Consider the following 14,812-nt stretch of genomic DNA (forward strand, 5'->3'; position numbering starts at 1 on the left):
GTACTTTGTATTTTTGATGTAAAGTTTTGTAAGTTCCTTATAATTTTTGAAGATTGGTGCAGCCCCTTTGTAAAGCAGTATGGTGATTCCTCAGAAAACTTGGGATGGAACCAACATTTGACCCAGCTATCCCACTCCTCAGCCTACACCCAAAGGAATTAAAATCAGTATACTATAGAGATACAGCCACATCAATGTTCATAGCTGCTCAGTTCACAATGGCCAGATAGTGGAACCAACCTAGATGTCCTTCAATTGATGAATGGATGAAGAAACTGTGGTATATATATACAATGGAATATTACTTAGCTATAAAGAATAATAAAATTATGGCATTTACAGGCAAATGGATGAAATCGGAGAATATCATGCTAAGTGACATAAGCCAATCTTAAAATCTCAAAAAACCAAAGGATGAATGATCTCGCTGATAAGCGGATGATGACACATAATGGGGGGTGGAGGGTGGCAAGAATGGAGGAAGGAAAGACTGTATAGAGGAAAAAGACTGGTGGGGGGGACCAAAAAATAAAAGAATGAATCAAACATCATTACCCTATGTAAATGTATGATCACACAAATGGTATGCTGTTACTCTTAGTACAAACAGAAATAACATGAATCCCATTTGTTTACAATAAAAAAAAATTTTTTTAAAAAAACAAAAACAAAACAAAACCAAGCAAAACAGTGTTTCCAAAATGAGGAGCCTGAGCTTCAGGGTAGAGAGCTTGCAACGCTGCAGCCAGGGCGTTCTCCAATGCAGGCATGGTAGGTGTGTAATAGTGAACATCAGGGCGGTCGTTTCAAGTGCACTCGCTGAAAGAAGGAGCAGACCCAGGCTCCCGGAGGCGGAGCCGTCTTGCAGGCGACACCTCACGGACCCGGACCCTCTGCCATGAGATCCTGCAGGCGCTCCGCGCTTCCCGCCGCCGCCGCCCTCGCGCACGCGCACGCGCTTGTCTGGAGGCGCTGTGGCGCTCGCGGGCCGCCGTCCAACGGTCCAGCGTCGGTTGCGGCTACAGCGGGGCGACGCATAGCGCGAGCGCGGGCTGGCGGTTCCCCAACGGCCGGCCCGGCTCCCGTGGCGGCGACCAGAGTGGTTCCCAGCCCAGAGGTACTGGACCCGCGTGCCTCTCCCTCCCCGGTCCGTCGTGCGCCGGTCTTCCTTCCCGGGCGGCGGGCCTCCCCGTCGAGTGTCCGCGCGGGCGCTGTCGTCCCGCCGCCGGTTCTCACCTGGAAGCGGGCGGCGCCCAGACCGGGCCCCGCGCGGCCCCGCGCCTCCTGTGCTGGACGCGAGCGGACGGTCGCCAAGGCGGTGCGAGCGCGGAGCCTCTGGGTCGGCGCCCCTGGCAGCCCGTGGCCGTGGCGCTGAGCGGAGCCTCCGCGGTGAGCGAGCAGCGGCGTCTGGTCTGCAGGGAGGTGGCCGGTGTCGAGGTCCGTGGAGTTGGGACGGCCTCTCCTCGTCCCGGGAGACGGTGCGTGCTGGAGATGTCGGCGGCCTCCGCGTCCTTGGGCAGAAGGACACTCCTGTCCGGTGGCGCTGGCGACTTTGCAAAAGGGACGACCCAGCCGCTCTGGCCCTTCTGCTGTGGTCGCGTTCCGGTGGACGTGCAGTCGCAGGTTGGCTGTGGCGGAAGAGTGTGGAAAATGGACTCGATGACCTGACCCGATGAGAAGCGTCTGCCCTACAGTGGTTTTGCAATAAAGAGATTGAGATTTGGTTACTAAATTGTGTGGCGTTCGTGGATCGCACACGGGAAATGGATCGCATGCTCTCGTGTGTGTCGTCGGGTTACTGGGAGACTCTTGTCGGGGTTTCTGGTGCAGGAAGTTTTCCTTTCGTTTTGAAGGGCACGATGATCAATGGGAGGTTATTTGTAAGAGAAAATGAGATGCTGTGCTTGTCCTTGTAGGGATGGTGGGAATTCAGAGGGCTTGAGGGGCTGTCCCTGTACCTTTTGTGGGGTGGTTGTGCCCCTCATGTGTTGACATGCCTTCAGAGTTTGGGGTTTGTTTAGTTTTCAAGTGACTGATGAGAATCTGCTGTGTATTCAGAATTGCGGGTGGTGGTGAGTGGTTGTAATTTGAGACTAAGGGAGAGTCGTGACTGATTTTGTGAGACTTTGTAGGGTCGTGTGTATTTGGAGGGGGGGAAGATAAACTCAGAGTGTTGAGGTTAGGTGTTCGTGATCTGGATTTTGTAATATTTCCCCTGTGGTTTTTTTGTTTGTTTTGTCCCTGAAGACTGGCGTGTGTGCGTGCAGGATGGTAATTTTGGAAATAAATGTGTGTTTGTGCCTATGAGCAGGGTTAAGGATCATGTTTGGGTATATTTCTCTGGGTTTGCAAAGTGATTGACATAATTGGGACATATAGGAGTATTTTTACGTTCAGGACATGGTGTTTGGTTATGTGGGTTTGTTTATATTTTTGGTATTCTTCTTCATGTATTTGTACTTGAGTGTCTGAGGCCAGGTCTGAGAGTACTTTTTTGTAGGAGTGGGTTAAATATATGTGATTGTGGTGTGGCAGTTAGTAGGATGCTGCATTTTTGATGGGGAGTTGTTTCTTGTGTTGGCAGTTTGTGTTCTTGTGTACGATGGTAGTGTAAGGTACTACCTATTTGGGAATATTTGTATATTTGTGTGTGCCGGTTAATCGTGTAGGGATGTGATGCTTATGGAGAGGTACATGTATATGGAGATTGAATTAACTAGCACACCCCAGAGGTGCTCATTTGTTTGTATCAGTGTTCGTTACATGAATGAGCAACAGTAGTGAGAAGGAAGAATGTTCGAGTGTATGTGTACTTAAGGGACATGGCAGTTTTGATGTGTATTTTCTGTGGCCATGTGTGTATTGATGAGAAACTTACTTGTATATAACTGGGAAGTAGGGATGTACGTATGGGATGGAGAGGTGAGGCATTTACAAAGAGGAGTGTGGGAATTGTGTTTCTATGTGTTAGAGATGCGAAACAGAGTGATTTCTTAGTATTGGGGTGGAGAAGAAGTGCATTCTTGCAGCCAGTGATAATATGAGATTTGTAAGTGGTTTTATGTGTATTTTATATAATATGCTGGAGATGTTCCTGTGTGTTGGGCATGCACATTAGTTTGTGGATTTATCACTAAGTGGTTGCACTCTATAAATTTTTTCATTGGGAATGAGGATGATAGGAGTATTCAGAGTGTATTGTTTGAGGAATGTTGTGATGTTTATAGGCATATACAGACATTTTGAGTGGCATGGTTGGCAGGTTGCTTTCTGTTGGGATGTAAAATACTATGCAGTGTTTTCGGGAATCTCTATGAGAAGTTTTGGGAATATTCATGTGTCTGTTTCCCAGTTCTTGTGTGGAAACTGTGTATAAAGATTAGTGCATGTTTGGTTTATTGTGTGTGCTGGTATTGAACTGTGCCTCATGCATGGCAGACGAATGTTTTTGTGTTATCTGTGTATGCACATGAGTGTTTAGGTGTATGTTCATGGGATCGTGGATGTGCATATTTAGAGTTTATGCATATACAAGATGCTCAAGAGTTGTGTTTGTGTGTATGGCGGAATGTAATCCTTGAAGATTGGTGTGATGTTGCCTGAGTGTTCCTGGTATTTGTGTTCAGTCTCATGTGTTTGAAAAGTAGAGGTTTTTGGTGGCTGAGAGTGTCCTTGAATTCATGGGGTGTGTGCTCTGACAGATGTGGGAGGTTTATTGTATGCTTGGAACTAGGCTGTGTACATTGTGCATGGAGGTGTTGTGGAGAAATGTATTTGAGAAGTGTGGGACTTCATGTGTGTCTATTTGGGTAGTGCATGGGACAAGTGTTTGTATACTTGTTGGTTGGTTTCCCAGAATGTGTGCCTGCCTGTAGGGTGTTCATGGTGTGTATGGGGGCAGCATGTTTGTTGTACAGACATGTTTCCGGCTCATGTTTTATTTCTTTGTTGTTTTGTAGGAATGACACATGTGAACATTTAGGACAAACAGGGTATTTTGTGTAAAAGTTGATATAGTAACAAGTGTTACATCTGTTCAGGGTGCAGAGAGCAGTTGCACTTATGTTCAGAAGTAACAGGCATTATATCTGTTCAGAGTATAGAAAACAGATGTACATATGTTCAGGTGTATTTATTGCTGGAGATAGTGCTGTGATTTTCTTTGTGTATTTGGGATTGAAGTTGAAGTTCATATCCCAGGGACAGCCAAATTGCTTGCACAAATACTTTGTATGCTGGTGTGGGCTGGAACTAGTTGCGATGGGATGGGGCTCATCCCTTTTTGTTTTGTATTTAGTGGTATCTGGTTGTTAAGTTGAAATTAGTCTTGGTTGACTAGATACACCTTGTAATCTGAAAGTCAAGACTTTTTTTATGTCCCGCTGGATGATATCTTATTAAGCATTTACTAGCATACCTCTTGGGTGTGTGTGTGTTTTCAGGATGTATGATGAGTCATGTGTGTGAAGTAAACATGTTCAGGCAACAATGAGTTCATATGTTGGTGATTCTGTGTGTATTGTGGGTGGGGCATCAGGAATGCTTGTGTGTATGCATTGACTGTGGTCATTCTGTCCCACTGCTCCTAACTGGGTTGGTTCATTCTTGAGGGCCCAAAACACTCATGAATGTTGATTTGTGGCTTTTCCTCATGTGGATAGATAGATTCAGCCATGGTCATTCCATAGGCATATGGATTCCTCTTCAGCACTTGTGTGGGACTTGGTGGACAAAACAGAAATTTTTATTAGGTTTCTTGTTTGTGATGGGCAGCAGGCATAAAATCGTGGGGTTTCCTGGGCAGGAGGTGAGGTGGGAGAATACCTGTCCTATGCCAATGCTCTGAGAATCAGCTGGGCAGCCAAGAATGCAGTTGGCTCCTCTGAGGCTAAGCTAGTGGATGAAGACACCAGCCTCCACAGTGTGAGGCTACTGAAATCCTACAGAACCTCTACCCCAGTACTTGATATGCCCTGGGTGGTGTTTGCTGCTGGATATCGGGTACCCCTTCCCTGTGGAATCCTGAAGCTTCAGGGCTGGTCACTACATCCAAGGGTCCCCAAAGTTCTGTTCACATTTTACTTTCTGTGTGGGAGACATGTTCCACTGGGTCATGTTTTGAAATGTTCTCCATCCTTTCTTGAAGTATCAGGATTCTATTTCAGTGGGAAGCACACTGCTTCATGCTTTCCTGATAGGGTATTTCAGCCTTCTCATTTTCTCCATTTCCATTGAGCAGGTGACCTATCAGTTAACTGTGTGATCAGGGTGGCCTCCAGGAGACCGTACAATGCCTCCTCCTTCCTTCCCTGGATCCCACCTGTAGTTTTCTGTGCCTGACTCCTTGATGACTTTTCCTTTGGGATATCACCCAGGGAAAAATTCTGAGCATTTTTTTTCTTTGCATGAAGTGGTGGATGGAGTAAGTAAGGGGATCTGAGTGTGATCTTGGGATTGTGTCTTTCCATATGGGATAGGCTCATGAGTCAAAAGCTTGGTCTCCAGTGGATGGTGCTGTTGAGAGGCAGTGGAACCTTTCAGGAGGTGGGATGTAGTGGGAAGAAATCGTATCAATGGGGAATGGGATATTAGGACATTTTTCTTTCCTGCCCCCTCCCTCTCCTTCTCATTCTCTTGTTTCCTGTCTACCTTGAGGTGAGCAGTTTTCCTCCAGCAAGATGTACTTCCTCGCCACAGGCCTAAGAGCAACGGGACCAAGCAATCATGGACTGTAACCTCTAAACAATGATCCCAAATTAATCTTTCCTCCACTCAACGTGTCGACCTCAGAGATTTTTGTACTGTGACAGACGTCTGACTAACCCAGAAAATTGGTTCCAAGAGTGTGCACATTGCTGTGACTGTACCTGATCATGTGGTTCAGAAGGCTTTGGAGTTGGTTTTGCAGGAGTGGTTTGGAACAGCTTGGAGCAGCAGGCTAGAGAAAACCATGAATGGTAAAAGAGAGCTTTGTGGGTGGTGCTGATGTGAAGTCAGACCTCAGAAAGTGGGGAGTAATGCAGACAGTAGAGGCTGTTTCCATGTGGTTTTGAGATCGAAATAAGTACCTTATTAGGAACTGGATTAGAGGTCACTCATGTGGCTTCTAGCATGTATTGCTCTACATTTTGAGTACATTTTCCATATGTACAGAATTTGTGGAAATCTTATTTAAAGGTTACAGATCGTTATGCTTTGATGTGAGATTCCCCCAAAATCTCATGTATAAGAGAGTGCAAAAACCTTTAGAGGTGAAATGATTGGGTTTTGAAAGGTTTTACCTAATGAGTGCATTAGTCCATTGATACAGATTTACTGGGTTGTAAATGCAGGCAGGTATGTGTGCCTGGAGGCAGTCAGTCAGTGGGGGGCATCCCTTTGGGGTTCATAGTTTGTACTGTGAGCAGAGTATCCTCACTTCTCCCCCCCTGCCCACTTTGTGATTAGTATGTCCTGATGTGCTTTCCTGCTCCATACCATTGCACCATGACGTTCTGACTCACCTCAGTACCAGAGCTGTGGAGTTTGCAGTCATTGGACTGAGATCTCTGAGAGCATGAACCAAATACACTTTTCCTCCTCTAGCTGAGTTTGTCTGATCTATGTCAAGGTGAGGAAAAGGGTCCTGAAAACACAGACTAATTAATCTCATCAAGGAAATTTCAAGGCAGCATATCATTAGGACGTGGCCTGGGTATTTCTAGCTGGTTCAAACCAGATTTATAGTAGGAGTCAGGAGCAAAAAAACAATGTGGGAATATTTGAAATACTTGTAAATTTCCCAGAAAAAAGGGCTTCGTAGGGGTCAAGATGGGTGTGGTTGGTAAGGAGATGAATGCCATGAAACGTAGCTAAATACTTTGCACTTTACACTAGATATATACTTTGTGGGCAAGACTTGTTCGAGATGAGAATGTCAGGGTACCAGGGCAGCCTAGGAATCCTTACTTCAGGATCCATTCCTTGTTTAACGAACAGCACACAGGCATACAGAGGCCGTGGTCTAGGCTGGCCTGGCTACTGCTCTCATTGACAGAGGACCATGGCATTGTCCATGTGATACTGGACTCAGGCATGCAGACTGCAAGAGTTGTGGGGCCCTGGAGGGTCGTACTGATATTTGCAGGAAAGCCTGGTTGTGAGGAAAATATGTGAAGCAGTCAGAGTCCCATCCAGCAGGCCCAGAAAGGGCGATTTGTTAAACTGTGAGAGTGAGGCCAGTGTTGTATTGGAGACCCCAGGAATGTAGCAATGCCAGGAACATGAAACACCTGCCACGGGAAGTCACAGGCAGTGAGCCCAGCCAGGTCCATGGAGTGGTCCTGCAGTAGACAAGGCTGGAGGGGTGAGGATGCCCAAGTCCCCTGGAACCCATATTGCTCCATCATGTGCCCCAGTTCCACACATGGAGCACAGGACTTAATATTTGCCCTGCTGTGTTTGTTTAGATTCCTACTTGCAAGTTTTCTGTTCTTCCCTTTGGGATGTTTGTGTTTCACCTTTGCAATTGTATCTTGGAAGTTTGTTTAAGTTCCTTGTCATTTTACAGAGGATTACAGCCAAAGTAAGTTTGAAAGGTTTGCTTCTGCTGCTTTGCTTTCTACTGAAAGAGCCAATCACTGAAGAATCAGAGTGTTGGGAGAAGAAAAGCCTTTATGTTGTAACATGCCGACATGTCAGAAGAATGAATGTCTAGCTCCTGATTTTATCTTGCTTGCACTGCCCAGTGAAAATTTATATAGCATGTTATGTGGAATTCTTCCCTCTGTCTTGGGCGTGTGGGCACCAGGGTAGTTCACTAGTGTGGACAAAAGTCCTTTTCTGGAACATGTGTTGTGAGGGTCTTATGTGGGTCCAGTGGTCACTGGTTCATCTGGGACCTGTGACTCTAAGATAACATGATTGTTGAGAAGCCAGCATTTTGAAGGTTTGGGCTTCTGGTTTTCATCCCCATCATTCTCTGCTCTAGAACTCTGTGAATTCCTTTGAATTTGGACATTTCCTGTGACCTAGGAAGGGAGAGTGCTCAGTGTAAAGGTTAGTGTTTTTAACTAACTCTCCAGCTAGTCATTAGGACAGGGATGAGGGTGTGGGAGAAAAGAAAATCATGCTCATGAATTAAAAGGACAAAAAAGCAGAATATAAGCCTTTTTAATCAGGGTACAGCCTCACTGAATTTCCTTGAGTGTCAGAAGTGAGAAAAGCCCTTTGGAGAAGGGCTTTTGAGAAATTCAGGAACTGTCGAGACTATTGGGACTCTTGGAGATGTACTGAATGCTGTGAGATGGACATGAGGTTATGGGGACAAGGGCGGAACCTGATGGTATGGTTCTTTAGTGTCCCCCATAGGTTCATACATTACACGTTTATTTCCCACCTGATGGCTCACTGCAGGGGAGTGGCACCTTTTATGAGGCGGGGCCCAGTTGGTGGAAATGAGGTCACTGGGGATGTGCCCCTGAATGGGTATTTGGACACCAGTTCCTTTCCCTCTTTGCCTCTCTTTGCTTCCCAGTCAGCATATGGAGAGCACTTTTCCTCTACTGTCCTCTGTCCACCACACGTACGGTGTTGCCACAGTTCAAAGGTGATAGGGCCAAGTAACCATAGACTGTGATGTCTGAAATTATTCAGAAATTGGGGGAGATGTGACTGCAGGGAGTTCAGGTGGACCAGTCCGGGCCTAGCACGGGATCATACATTGCACAACAGTGTGTCCTCCCAGCTAGGCAACATCTACATAGGCTGAGATGGAGGGTCACTTGGGTCTATTTGTGGTGATCCTCCCCTAGAGGTACCCCCTTTTGTCCCAGAGTAGTTCCATGTCCATAAGAGGTATCACAGAGGGCTGTCTTCCTATTTGAAGAGTTTTCTCTATATTGAGCACTTACTGAGTTTTATAGGAGGGAGTGTACTCTCTGCTTTGCACTTTTATGTTCTCTTATGTTTTGAACACAGAGGTGTGTGCCTGAAATCTGCATTTTCATCCCTCGACTTCTATCTGCAGAGCCCACAAGACTAATAGCTTGTAACAAATTGCTGACTGGAGGTGTCAAACATCAGACTACGTATGTGATGCAGTGTACATGTGTCTTGTGCCTTAGGACCGGGACTTGGTGGTCTTTTGTGTTTCATATGAAGAATCAGGGAAAGGATATGGAGCAGGACACCGTGAATCATCTTGTGTGTCCATATTTGATTGTCATGTGTGTAATGATTGTATATGAGTGATTTCCTTGATCTGTGCTAGGTGAGTGCCTTTGTGGCAATGCATGTATTTAATTTGTTAGTGCTGGTTCCGTGATTTTTTTTTTTTTTGGGGGGGGGGCACTGAACTGTTGGAACATGCGTTCATACATTTGAGAAGATGTAGGACCTGTGTATCACCATTTATTGGCCGTGTGTGCTTTCAGATCTTAAAATTTCTATGTATGTACATGGTTTCTAGGTAAGAATTTAGGACATATAAATTTTGGTGCAGAGAGGTGGACAGAATGGATCATGTGGTATGTTGGGATGCTATGAGGTGTGTGTATGAAGCCTGTGGATGTGGACAGATGCTCTTGATAGATTTTTCAGGGTGGACTGCTGTGTATGTTTGTATTTTGGACTTCGAGGTGATTGGGTTGTTAGGGGTTACAGAGGGGCATCCTGTGTGAGGAATAGGTGATGCTATGTAGGTCAGAGTGCTGTGTCTGCACTTATGTTCAAATTCTGAGGCATTGAGTGCATGTGCATGTTTGTGACATGTAAGTGATCATATATGATACATTTTGCAATGGATATTGATGTCATATGTTAAGTATATGATGTGTTGTGAGCATATTCAGTTATTGATAGAGTGTGTTATTGCATTTTGTGTTATGTCGGCTGGTTTATATTGTTCTGGGATATGAGGATATGTGTATCTGTTTTGAGTGTTTCTTTGGAGGTGATTATAATTAGGAGGTTTGTATGACGGTTACAGATGGTGATTTAATTGGGATTTGTGGTGTATGTGTTTCATATTTGGGTATGGGGAATTCTGAGTGTATGATCAGGTATATCACAGGAATTTTATACAATTGAGCATTTTCAGAGTTCTGTGGGGTTGTATGCTTGTGACACAACAGATTTCTGTGCAGTTGTATACATCAGGAGGTACGAGCAATCCTGTACATACCCATTACAGTGACAGAGCGACCATGTGTGCTTTTGGTTCTGTGGATGTACTGTGTATGTGTACATTTAGACATGTGCATTCTCACATTCGTATGATCTACGACTATGAATGTATTTAGAAATGTGGTGGCTGTGTATTTATTCTCCAGCTGTAGGAGGATGGTGTGTGCATCCCCTGAGGGAATGTAGGAGGTATGTTTATATGGGAAGAGAAGTTAGGATGTTTGGTTAAAGTGTATGTACATTGTTCATGGTGTGGGATTTATAGGTAGTTTTGTAAAAGGAGTGCTCAAAGGTAGAATTTCTGTGCGTGTGTTTACCGTTTGACTTAGTGAGGGTATGAGCCTAGAGAGGGCAGTGTTGTATTTTGCACTGGGGCCACAAGTGGATTATGTGTGTATCTGGGAAATGATGACAAGTGCATTGTAGTTGACATCATTGTTATGTACATTTGGAGAGGGTTGTGAGTCTTTATGTGTTTGGGGAGTTAGTATTTGCACATCAAGTCTTTCTGCAAATAGTTGTTTATGCATGTATGTTGTAGTTTGTTCCCATGTTTTTCAGGGTTGCGGATGTTCCATTTTGATAATCGGGGTGTATCTGGTTGTGTTAAGTCTTTGGGAATTTCTAAGTTCTGTTTGTGTATGTTGAGGAGGAAATAGTATTAGTAATGTTTGTCAAGTATGTATGTCTTTGGAGAGTATCATGTCTGTGTGACTTTCCAGAGGATTTAGGATTCTGTGTGACTTCTGACCACAAGTAGGGTTATGTGTGACTCCGTTTGTGTGTGTGTGTGTGTGTGTGTGTAGTTTCAGTGTTTGTAGGTGTCCTGTGCACATGTCTTCAGGGAGTGTTTTTCACATAAGAATGTAGAGGCATGTATTTTGGAAAGTATAGTTCCCAGCTGCATGTCGGTGAGTATGTGAGGAAACCACTGGCATGTGTATTTGGGAATAGGAATTGAGTATATGCTTTTGAAGGCAAGGTGTTGTGTGTGTATTCAGGGAATGCAGGGATGGGGTCAATTTGTGCATCCGTGTGGTGGGATGGCAGTGAGCTGATGTTTGTATACTATATTCAGATATGAGTGGTTTATGGTATCTGTAATAGAAGGGGTTGTCACCGGTGTACATGCATGAGTAAGGGTGGGTGTGTGGTGTGTGTCTGTGTGTTGGGTGCTGAATGCGGTCCCAGGAGAACATCGGTGATGGCAATCCCTTCCCACGTGCCCTTGTTTCTGTTGATCTACTGTGTTGCTCACACTCAGCTGGAGCCCACTGGAGGTCGGTGACTGTGGCAGAAGTGAGATTCTGCTTTCTGATTCCTGTCCAGTGCGTGTGAGTACATTAGTTGTGCTGGTGGGTGGCCATGCCTCTTGTGCTTGAGTGGCGCTGGTCTCTAGGATCCTGGGCTGGTGGATGCAAGCAGATCAGAGAGGACCCTTCAGGAGTGGTGGGGGAAGCTTTTCCTCCAAGACAGCCATTCTTCTCCTGGATGGTTCAGAGGAACTGACTCAGGAAGGAAATGACTGGGATATTCACAGATGCAGCAACAGTTCCTGAGATAGATGTTTATGTTCGTCCACCTATCGATTCCTCTCCTGTGTTTTTCCCACTGCCACAACAAAGTCCAGGATCCTAAGTTCATTCCCCACAGGACCCCCACATCCTGGCTGTGTCAGTGGCGCATGTGTGCACATGCCTGAGCTCACAGTGTGCATGCTCTAGCAACACCACCAGCTCTACAATTATCATATGATTGTGTCTTCAATCACATTAGAAGAGGAGTTAAAAGCTGAAAATCCAGTGATACTGGCTTTAAAATTTTTCCTGAGGCTGAGTTAGTGATCCTTCCTTTCCGATTGCATGGTCCTTTAACATATCTTCTTGCGCTGATCTCCGAGTGGAGAATTTTTTCAGCATTTATTTGGAAATAAAATGTGACTAACTTATTCATATGTGATCAAACCCACATAGCAAAGTTATACTATCTTAACCATTTAGGACTGCAGGTCAGTGGTTTTCAGAACATTTGTATTGCCATCCTTCTGATACCCTGATAGAGCCACAGAAATTTTTCATTTTGGAAATTTGAAATTCACTCATTTGTTAAAGAATAAGCCTCAATTTTCCCTCTTTTTAAGGGTGTGGAAACCAGTATTCTCTTTGTTCTATGATGTACCTCATGTGAGTAGTCATACAAAATGTATTCGTTTACATAGCATGATATTCTAAAGGTCCATTTGTGTTCTAGAATTGGACAGAACTTCCTTTGTAATTCAGAACACATAATATCCTATCATATACACATGCCACATTTAAAATAATCCTCCTTGAGACAGGAAAGGCAGTGTGTGTGAAATAATTTTGATCAAACTATCCTAGTGCAGATATGAATAGACCACCTAGAATTTCACCTTAGGTATTCCTGTAAAGCAGGAATTTAGAAAACTAACATAAGTGCCTCGTCCAGCAAGGCCTAACTCCCAGTTCCAGCATGGGGTGAAGGGGACTAGAAAAATGAAGCTCACAAACACAGATTTGGAAGATTAAGCTGGGATCAGGTGGAGCTCTGTTCTCTGATGGAGCTGTGGATCTAAAGAGTTACACCAGCAGTCTTTATTTATAAATGTCTCATTGTTATTTATTTATTGTGTGTGTGTGTGTGTGTATCCAGTTTTCTCAACGGCATTTGTTGAAAAGTCCGTTCATTTCCCATTGAATGGTGTTGTCAGAGACCATTTGATGGTTTATGTAAGGGCTTTGTTTTGCATTTTGTACTCTGTTTAATTCATCTACATTTCTGTCTTTCATTTTCAAACTGTTCTGATGACTAGCTTTTCAGCAGGACGTTTTGAAATCAAGGTGTGTCAGACCTCCAGGTTTGTTCTTGTTCAGTACTGTTTTGGTAGTTGTTACCTTTCAGATTCCATATCAGTTTTAGGATGGTATTTAAAATTTTTGCAACAAGACATTAGTCTTTTGTTAGGGATTGCATTGAATCCATGGGTTGCTTTGTGTAGTATTGATTAGTTAACAAATTTAAGTGTTCCAACTCCTGATCATTTACTGTCTTTCACTCTTTGGTGTCTGTGTAAATTTCCTTCATGATTTTATAGGTTTCAGGTTACAAGTCTGTGATTTCCTTGATTAAGTAGGCTCTAGTATATTATTTTATTTGAGATGATAGATGAAATTGTTTTCTTGCTCTTTCCATATTTTTACTTTTAATGTATAAAGCACAACTTAAGTGTGTGTGGGTTGTGCTTTGGCACCTTCGCGGAATTATTCATTCTGGTGGTTATTGTCGTGGAATCTTAAGGTTTTATATGCATAAAAGTATGTCTTCTATGGACAGAGATAATTATACTTGTTCCTTTCAATAACTATGTCCTATGTGTCTCTTTCTTGCTGAATTGATCTGGCAAGGATTCTGGTATGTTAAAAAGAACTGGTGAAGGCATGTATTCTTATTTTCTAACTTGTGGGAAAATATTTTAATTTCTGATCAATTAATTTAGTAGCTGTAGGTTTTCCAATGTGTTGCTGTTAATCTTGTTGTTGTTTTATTCTTTTTTTTTTTTTTTTTTCTTTTATAGGTAGTAAGGATTGCACCCAGGGCCTCAGACATACTAGACATGCACTCCACTAACCACAGAACTATATCCTAGCACCTTTTAAAATTTTATTTTGAGACCCAGCCTGGTTAAGGTGTGCAGCGTAGCCTCAAACTTGTAGTTTTCATGCCTCTATCCAAGGGCTGTGTTGACAGGTCTGCACCAACACATTCAGCTTATTTCTCCCTTCTATTTGTAGTTCTTTTTTTTTTTCTTTCTTTCTTTTACTCATGAAAGATGTGGATGTGGGGTTGATTTTCTCAATATTTGTAGTTCCAGGTTCTTGTCAAGAAGAAAGAGTTGGAGGAGAAACGTGCTAGATGGAGCAAGAGGATTTCTTGAAGTGAGAAACATGCCTTAGAAAGAGGCAGCAGGCTCCCGGAAGGACCTAGAGACCTAGAGACGTAGAGACCACGTGGGATCCAAGAAGGTCTCTGTAAGTACTCACAAAGAGCTGACCTGGGGATATAAATTGAGGGAGGGGATATGGATATTGCTTCATGAGAATAAGAATTTAGACAGCAATTTGTTTTCTCTAGGTTCATTTGGGATGTTGGCTCACTTAAGATGAGGAAGTATAAGAGTTAGTTTCCATACTTGGTTTTTAAAAAGGTGGTAAGTAGTACTGTCTGTCAAGTTTCAAAAGGGTATAGCCAATAGGAAGAGAGAGTAAAGGTTGTGGTCACTGTTGGAACTTGGAGATGTTGTCATAAGGAGAAAGTGAAGTGGCAAGGAGAATGAGCAAAATTAACTTCATAATGATGAGCTACTTCTCTGGTTTTGAGGACTTATTTTGTCAGAATGGCAATCAGAGGTCCTACATTGGTTCTTAAGTGTAAGATGAATTCTTGAACATTGTGTGTGAGCCTGGAGTACTTTGGGATTCAGAGGAAGGGCTTTAATCCAGGAGAGAAGGCTCCATCTGGTATGCCCAGTACCTTTATGGCCTTAGTAGTAGCTACAATGACTGTGTAAGCTTCCTTCCATCTAGGCTGTGACTGTTTTGATAGATCCACCTCCTTTCAGGTCTTAACT

The 14,812-nt window shown here is 43.8% G+C and overlaps 1 long non-coding RNA gene across 10 annotated transcripts in view; it reads left to right on the plus strand.

The window, feature by feature from the left end:
• The first annotated feature begins 1,001 nt into the window (after nucleotides 1-1,001).
• Nucleotides 1,002-14,812, plus strand: part of LOC306643320 — a 135,779-nt gene continuing 121,968 nt past the window's right edge. For 6 of the 10 annotated variants that reach the window (XR_013758891.1, XR_013758892.1, XR_013758893.1 and 3 more), the window contains exons 1-2: nucleotides 1,002-1,117; nucleotides 14,051-14,213. This is a non-coding gene — a long non-coding RNA (uncharacterized lncRNA). The other 4 variants (XR_013758897.1, XR_013758898.1, XR_013758899.1 and 1 more) reach the window with 4 other exon arrangements.

Source organism: Sciurus vulgaris, assembly GCF_902686455.1.
Source record: "Sciurus vulgaris genome assembly, chromosome: 13".
NCBI classification, from domain to species: domain Eukaryota; kingdom Metazoa; phylum Chordata; class Mammalia; order Rodentia; family Sciuridae; genus Sciurus; species Sciurus vulgaris.